Below are 9,352 nucleotides of genomic sequence, written 5' to 3' on the forward strand. Positions count from 1 at the left end.
CTAAGGTGAGAAGTCACCTCTCTCAATATATTGCTCCATGAATGTTCATGGTGGCAAAGGCATACCTGGAATCAATGTAAATGGTGGTTTGCTTTTCCTCTGTGAGGACTCATGCTCTTGTATGTGTGTAGAGCTCAGCTTTTGGGCATACCAGTGATTGGAAAGTCCACCCTCATCTTTGACCTGGTCTGTAGTGGTCACAACATACCCAGTGAAGTACTTCCCCTGTGGTGGGCTTTAGCTCCTGCATGGGAAATCTGTCTGTTCACTCTGATCCAGGATTTTTAGAGTAAGATAAACTTCTTCAAGGAAGAGATTTAGGGAGGGACTCTAGTTTAAGGAAGGAGATATCTAGGAAGGGAACTCCTTTAGGCAGAAAGAGAGAGGGGGGAGGGCAGATTCTCCCTTCCAGGCTCAACATTTCTCACCTCAGCCACTTTTGCTTTACTTTTGGGGTCCTATTACCTCAACATCATACTGACTAGCCTCCTTGTCAGATTCAGGGTTCACAGTAGAGGATTGAGAGAGACAATTTCTTGGGACTAAAATTTAATTTATTGACTGGAGAGACTGGCAGAGTTCGAAAGCAAAATAAAGGGAAACCTTAGAACTCCAAGAGGAGAAAGGAGAAAGGAAGCTCTGAGGACTTTTTGAAGGGGAAGTTGGCTACATGGCATGGGTAGAGGGTTTGGGCACCCATAACTCAAGCCTACATTATGGGACATCATTTCTTTTGTGCATCTGGATCTTATGCCCACTTAATAGGGTTTCCTGGGGTGCCTGACAAATCTTCAGGGTTGTCAGGTTTGGATTGCCATAGACCCATGCACGACCACTGGTAGCGGGTAGGAGGAATTCCCATTCCTCGTTGAAGCCCTGAAATAGTAAGGTTTAATAAATTTCCTTAACAGTAGATATGGATCATCTGGTGTGGGGCATATCTTCTGAGAGTGGTGAACAGGGGAGGCACCTTTTTTTTTTTTTAAATTTTTACCCTCCCCATCAGATTCTTTATGTAATTTTACTATAGTTTGCTCCAGTGTTTAAAAATCTTCAGTCTAGGACTGGAAAGAGGCTTAGCAGTGAAGGCACTTGCCTGCAAAGCCTAAGGACCCAGGTTTGATTCCTTAGTACCCAGGTAAGGCAGATACATAAGGTGACACATGTGTCTGGAGTTCATTTACAGTGGCTAGAGGCCCTGAAGTGCCCATTCTCTCTCTCTCTCTGTCTCTACTTCCTCCTCTGTCCCTCTCTCTCTCAAATAAATAAATATTAATTTTTATTTATTTATTTTTTTTTTTTTTTTAGGCAGGGGAGAGCACGAACGCAGTCCCTCACTACCACAAATTATGCAGTCGAGTTTCCCGCATTTGGGGAAATCGCAGGGGTCAGCACACCCGGAGTGCAATGGATAAGCCTCGCCCTGGGAAAACCACCTTCCTGATCATGGTATCTGCCCTGCCAGGTAAGTATATTAATAAAATTTTTAAAAGAGCTTTTTTAGATGTTCTGTCTTCTGTATTAGGGAATTTTAGTTCAGCATCTCTCCTCTATTGGAAAAGTCCTGACCCCACTGCAACAACCATGAAAAGAGTCTTGCTTGTCTTGTTTAGTAATGATTCGTTGCAAACTTTTTGACAATTCATGGCACTGCAATATTCACATTAGAAGTAAATTTATCTTAAGTAGTGTAAACTGAGAGCATTTGTCCCTTAGAGTCTTTCTTTGTCATTTTGCCATCATTAAAACATTTTTCTGACATTCTTACCTGTTACAAAATTGTTCCACAGGCATTATTTAATTTACCACAGTTCAGTGAACTTAGTAAATATGGCATCAGTGACTTTACTTTGATATACTTAAAGCTTGGATTAATTTTGTTGAACAAGATCTCAGCACAAGTGAATGAGAGAATCACACAAGAAATGAGAATTCTCCAGTTTCTTTCTTTATCTCTTCTCCCTTCAGGTCCAGATAATGAAGATATGGTACATTTATACAATGAAATTGTACTCAGCATTAAGAAAAAAATGATATCATGAAATTTGTTGGAAAGTGGATGCACTTGGGTTGCAGTCAGGTTTGTATTGCAGGAAGAAATCACAAGACCAAGAACAGCTTGTGGGGAAAGGTTTATTTTGGCTTGGGAAGCTCTATGATGGCAGAGGGAAATGATGGCATGAACACAGGGTGGACATCACCTCCTGACCAACATCAGATGGACAGCAGGAACATGAGATTGTGCCACACTGACATGGGGAAACTGGCTATAATACCCATAAACATGCCCCCAACAATACACTGCCTCCAGGAGGTATTCCCAAATATCCATCAGATGGGAACCTAGCATTCAGAGCACCTAAGTTTATGGGGGACACCTGAATCAAACCACCACAACTTGGAAGAGATCATACTTGTTGAACTTAAACAAACACAGAAAGACAAATGCTGTATGTCCTCACTTTCTGTGGTTCCTAACCTGGAAAACTTGGAGTTGCTGGCATACCTGACAGGCAACTCAAGGCACAAAAGTAGGGATGTGAAGGTCTGCAGAGAGGGGAGTGAGAGGTTGAGGGGAAATTAAAAAAAAAAAATGGTATGGCTTTGGCAATAGTTGAGAACATAGAGTCCACATGGTGGTGTATTACTCAGTGAAGCATTACTGCAGTGTTTACCATTAAAATGTTATAAACCTTTCTCAGCTTAATGCTATGTCATCATGTATGCCATTCTTACACTTAGTCAAATCAAGCAAATATGCAGATATAAACTGTTCATTTAAAACATGCAAGCCTTGTCTTTTCACTTGAATGTAGCCTTGTGAAGTAGTATAAGTTAGAACTTTATATTTACCTTTGTGCTCATTATGATCTAATTTAGTTGGCGTAAACTTGCTGCTTCAATGATTGGTTATAACTTGTTTGTCAAATTTCAATAACTTTTTTTCTTCAGAATGATTGAATAATCCTGATGTAAGCTTCACATTTGTAATATTTATCATTGCAAAGAGGAGGAAGAAACAAAGGGGAGAGATGATAACAGAGAAATCCATGCAGCACATATTTATTGGCCATGTTATTTGATACCTTCAGTCACACTTTTTTAAAAATATTTTTTGTTCATTTTTGTTTATTTATTTGAAAGCAACAGAAAGAGAGGAAGAGAAAGAGACAGACAGAGAGGGAATGGGCGCACCAGGGCCTCCAGCCACTGCAAATGAACTCCAGACACCTGCGCCCCCTTGTGCATCTGGCTAACATGGCTCCTGGGGAAATCAATCCTCGAACCGAGGTCCTTAGGCATCACAGGCAAGTGCTTAACTGCTAAGCCATCTCTCCAGCCCCTTCAGTCACACTTTTGAGTAACATTTTAATTAAAAATTATTTTGTGTACTGCATATTGCGAATGCAGAAATCATAGCTCTCACCTCAAAGTGAATTAGAGATAGCTTATTCTGTTCATTTTAAAAAGTGGAGGTCTGTAAATTGAGAAGATTGTTCAGTGGTTAATGGCACTTTCTTACAAAGTGTAGTGGCCCAGGTTCAATTACTCAGTTGCTGCTTACAGCCAGATACACAAAGTGGTGGGCCATGAATCTGGAGTTTATTTGCAGTGGTAAGAGGCCTTGGTATGCATGCTCTCTCTCTCTCTTTCTTTCTTTTTTCCTTTGCTCTTTCTTTTTCTCTCTCTTATATAAATGAATAAGTAAATAAAATATTTAAAAATAAATAAATAAATAAATAAATAGTAGAAACTTTATGAGGTTTGTAAGAGATATTATTAACCCATAAATCTAAAAATGTTTGGATTCATGCCATATTATGAGAATGGATTTCATTTATATATAAAGAAACATTTAGCTGTTTCATGTTCTTTCCTTCTTGCCCTTTCCTAACCTTGTACATTCACTATTGCATGATGCAGTATTGGCAGGATGGTGAGGGAAAGAGGCACAGCTTCCCCTGTCACTCTTAGCAGCCTGAGGAGTCACCCAAAACTTTCAGATACCTCAACTCATGCAAACCTAGGACTTGAAGCTTCAGCACAGAGAATTTCAGGAATAAGCCATTATCAAATGCTTGTCTTTAATTGAAAATTTTCATGCATAAAGTTAATATAATTTTATCATAATTCCCTCCCAACACCTTCTGTTGTTCTCTACCTTACCCATCATCTTTCACTAAACTGCTTCTTTTCAACACTACTCTCTTCAATTTTGATGACTTTTTATACCCACCTTCTATCAACCAAGAGTTTTATTTTATTGCCAGAAACATTCACAGTAAACATTACTTGTGCTGAAGACGTTAACTACGCTACCAAGTGAAGAATTCTTTTGCCTTTCCATGTCCACATAGTTTCTCTACATTTCCATATCCTACCCCAGCATGAAAGCTTTAAGCATGTACTGATTGTATACTTCCATGATCCAGACCTGTTAATAAATAAACCTTGGTCTTTGAAATAAGTCCTTGTCCGTCAAAAATTACTCAACCTAAGGTAGGGTGTTGACTACTTTGACTACATCAACATTTATGGCTTTGTGTTGCTTTAAATATCTTTGAACTACTTTGAAATAATTAGGTTCTCATTAAATGTTTTAGGTTATCCCCAGAGATTTTTTTAATGTACCCAGTCAACACTGCCATATTCATTAATTCTTTGAACAATTATTATAATTCTTGGTGATTTTACAAATTATGCCTACATTTAAAGCCATCACTTCTTCTGGCTGTTTCTGTCATGTAGGTGAACTGCACATGGGCTCAGTGTGTCTCAGAAGAGCAGTATAGTAGGCAGCTTATTCAGTGAATCTCCGTGTCTTCTTCACTCACCCATTACCAAATAGATTGCATCTTCATTTACAAACTGTGCTTTCAACACATATTTGTCTTCTATCCTATATTTTTTAAGGGCACAGTTGTATTATTCTTATTTCCTATGGCAAAAAGAAGTAAGTGTTTTCGGGTTGGTAAAGGTGCTCCAGCTTGAAAAAGGATTAGGAAGACTAATAACAACAACAAATAAAAGGTCTATTTGGTCTTACACTGCGATTTCTAGCTGATGCACTGGTTTTTAGATTCTTATCAGACAGGAAAGCACCAGAGGGATGCCTGGTGAAATGTCTTACTTGTCCTTGCATTCTACTTCATTGAGGGCAAGGAGACAATTTCTTCAGAGTTGTGTAAAAATATGTTGGGGTAATTAGCTTTGCAAGCATGTGCACAGGAATATTCATTTAACAATCACTTAATGATTATTTAAAGAACAAAACTCCAACTTAAAGATTTTGAAGTGTTCTACATCCTATTAATAAAGAGAATGCCTGGAGGAGAATTCTTGAAAATCTGTCTAATCTCACTCAGCATGGCTATTGATTGTCAGGAAAACAAATGACAACAAATATGAGCAAGAATGTAAGAGAAAAGGAGCCCTTATGCACTGATGGTGTGAATGTAAATTTTTATAGTCACTATGGAATTAGAATAGAGGTTTTTCAAAGAACTGAAAATACAGCTACCATTTTATGCAGCTACACACCAATCTAGAGTCTCTAACCAATTGAACTAAGTCATATACCACATCAATAACTGTGCCTCCATGTTGATTGATGCATTATCCAAATAGCCAAGATGTGTAACCAGCTCAGAGGTCCAGAAGCAGAAAAATGGATAGAGAAAATGTGGTTGTGGGAGTGAGCGGGAGAGGTGACTAAGTGGTTAACGGAACTTGCTTGCAAAGCCTTCTGGCCCAGGTTCAATACCCCAGTCACGACTTTAGAAATCAATGGAACGCAGTAAGAGACCCTAGCAGCATGATCCACCCCCATAATTACATGCAATAAATACATTTTGAATTTTAAAAATTGAAAAGAAAGAAAATATTGTGTATGTACACAATGGCTATAAAGAAGAATGAAATCATGAAATTTTCATTAAAATGGATAGAACTGGAGAGAGTATCATTGAGTAAAATAAGCCATAATGAAAAAGACAAATATAAAAAAAAATAGTGGGGCTAATGGAATACGTGTGTACTAAACGCAGAAAGGGGAATTGTTTTGGAAGCAGAGCATGTTTCATTTTAGGCAAGCCTCCTTGCCACAGGTTGGCCAGGCACCCACAATATGCCCAGGTCTGTGATTTTGTAATCCTCCCTGTTAGGGCCATTCACAAAGCCATACTTCTCCAAGGTGAAGTAGCCAGGCTTTGTTAGAAGAAAGCTACCTTCTTCCAATCAAAGTGTATGTTTCTTCTCCTGATCCTAGGTATATATCTGATATCCCAAGCCTCACTTTCCCTGAAAGGGTTTAGCACATGGTTCAGACAACTGGACCCTACCAAATGACCAGAAGACTCCAACTTAGAAAAAGACTGAGCGTAGTCATATAAATTTGAGTCACAGGTAAGCAACTTCACCTCACATCCCACATAATCCTTCTCATAGTGCAAAATTCAACCTCCTCTCACTGGGGAGCCTTTCAAATGTCACCCATGCTACCCTTTTGGAGTGATTTGAAGTCCTTTTCTCTATGTTTGGACCCTGACGTTCCTTTTACTGACATTAAATAAATCTGGAGATCCTAAGAAACAGTTCATCTGAGTCAGTCCTATGCCTCAAACCTTACAAAAGATGATTAGCCAGAGTTTGACATGAGTGTTAGTGGGCAATTAGAGATAGATTAGAACAGATTATAATTAAATATATTTGTGACAATGTCACAATAAAACACATTTCATTGTCTACTGTCACTGGAAAAGTATTTTAATAAGAAGAAAGAAAATGAAATATAAAGTGTTAAAGGTGAATAGGCAGAAAGAAGAGTTCATCTCCTTGCTGCTGGCCACAGTGTTCTCATGTCAATCATGGATGCTGGTAGAGAATGGACAGCTGCTCAGATGTGATTGTTCATGATATGAGAAGTTGCCATTGTTCTGAGATTGATGGAGCCATTTTTGGCTCTTGGTTGGACTTTATCACAATAGGTAGACTGCCAGACTGTTAAGGGCACACAAACCTTCCACTGAGCCAGTGGCTTGTAGTTTCTTATCCTAGGAATTTAAAAAAAATGAAATATACAGACCATAGAAGGTAAAGTTTAGAAATAATTTATTATAGAGATTAAAAAAAGGAAAAAGGAAACCAGAAGGTTTTCTCAAGAAATTAGAAAAGCCTGATATTCAGGAAATTACAGCAGAAAGCTCCCAAGTAGGGAGTGATCCAGAGACAGTGAATCCATGTGGTGACTCTCATCAGGTTCTTTGATGGGAATTTGCCAGATAGAAGCTGAGCTGGCGCCTAGTCCAGTTCCAATATAAAGTATCCAGGAGCTTTGTCAGGGTTCTATAAAAGAGAGTCATCTTATCTACATGTCTAGGAAAGGGGAACTCCTTCAGGGAAAAAGAAAAATAATGACCAGTTTTCCCCCTAAAAGCTCAAGGGCCTTTCCTGCTTAAAACAGAAATGGGCAGAAGAGATGGCTTAGTGGTTAAGAGGCTTAACCTGTGAAACTAAGGACTCAGGTTCAATTCCCCAAGACCCACATAAGCCAGATATACAAGGCCCTGGTGTATCCATTCACTTTCTCTTTCTCTCTCTCAAATAAATGAATAAAACATTTAAAAAAATAAAGAATTACTTGCTTTGTAGTCCCTATTCATACTCAAATGTATATCCAATCTATATATCCTTCTTTATCATTAACACTCCATAGTTATTCCCTTGGTTCAGATTAAGCTTTTCAGGGAAAACCACAATCCTCTTTCTTTCTTTATGGAGACTTCAGTGCTCTTGTGTACATAGTAAATGCTTTGTCATTGTTTAGTAAAGAAAAATAGAAGAAGGCTATTAGGTTTGCTGAAAATCTAAGGAGGAGACAGCCTTTCTTCATGCTTTTGACCAATCTAAAGTGAAGATGTTGGATAAACTTTTGTTATTTATGCTTCCATATGCTGCTTTATGAGATACATTTATATGGGTATGTTGGGAAGAATACAAATATTATGTTGTTTGTGAGTTATTCACGAATTTCAGTTGGAAACTGCAAACTGAAAATGGAAAAAGAATGTCTTAGTACTGATGTCTAGTCTAGTCCCTTGTAGCTCCATAAACACAAAATGTTTGAGAGGAGATAGTTAACAAATAATGAATTTCACAGAGTATACTATCAAGTAAAAAATATTTTTTACAATGAATTATAATTTCTTGGAGAAAGAAAAATATTGAAAGATACAGTGTACATTTTTATTTACATAAAAATAATTTCAAGTACCTATATGAAATGTTATTTTCACCCTGAAAATGTAACAAAATACATGAAAATTATATATTTATAATTATATATTTTCTATTTTCAAGAAATATGTCCTCATGGTAAGGAATCTAAGACTTACAGAAAAAATAGAAACATATATTAAGACTGCCTTACATAGCAAGTTATTATAATTACTGATATTTTGGTATTAAGTCTCTAAACATATATTTCACATCTTAAGGTTTTATTCACCTATATCAACATATGTTATATTAGGTAGACTTTATACAGAATTACATTGTTTCGAATTGCTACAATCATAAACTTTATCCTATGCTATTAAATGACTGCTTAAAAGATACATTTAATTATGTCACATGTTCTTATGGCCATACTAAATCATACTAATTGTTATATACACATTATGCCTTAATGCTGCTTACAGTAAAGATTTGTCATAAGTGTGTCTTGATTTTCATCTTTGAACTAAAATGTTTGCCTAAGTTCCTTGAAATAGAGTTCCAAAAGAGAAATTACTATACTAAAGGGTCTGAACTTCCTAGTGACCTTAGTTTGTATTGACAAATTGCTTTCCAGAAAGGTTGTAACAATTTGCACTCTCACTGTAGTGTATGGATGAGCCTGGCAGTACACACGTATGAGATATGGCTTTTATATTGTTTACCAACTTGATGGTAAACCATAGGAGCTTTGAATATTTTAATTTGAAAATGTCCAACTAATACGAAGATCTAAATATTTTTAAATGTCTATGGATAATCTATGTATTTCTTCTGGAATCTATTCACAGAGTTTTATGCTGCACTGTATTAATATCTAAGTAGTTATCAAACAGATTATAAATTTCTAACTGTGGTCATCAATTATTCTCACTTCTGTTTCTTCAAAGTATTTTATAATTTTTATCTTGGCCTTTTAATTTTATTTTGATGGACTTCATTGTATATACTGACATTTTTTACGTTTCCCTTTCATTCATCCCTCAATATGGATTTTATAATTTGAAAGTGTTTATTGAGTTAAGGATCAGGTAAATATTCATCCTAAATTTTCCATCGCACTTGAGAAGTCACAGAA

At 36.9% G+C, this 9,352-nt stretch overlaps 1 non-coding gene across 1 annotated transcript; it reads right to left on the reverse strand.

The window, feature by feature from the left end:
- Positions 1 to 1,309: 1,309 nt before the first annotated feature.
- On the reverse strand, positions 1,310 to 1,473 carry LOC123462608. The gene has a single exon (XR_006638400.1). It is a non-coding gene; the product is annotated as a U1 spliceosomal RNA (small nuclear RNA).
- Positions 1,474 to 9,352: the final 7,879 nt, after the last annotated feature.

Source organism: Jaculus jaculus, chromosome 7 (genome assembly GCF_020740685.1).
Source record: "Jaculus jaculus isolate mJacJac1 chromosome 7, mJacJac1.mat.Y.cur, whole genome shotgun sequence".
Taxonomy (NCBI): Eukaryota; Metazoa; Chordata; class Mammalia; order Rodentia; family Dipodidae; genus Jaculus; species Jaculus jaculus.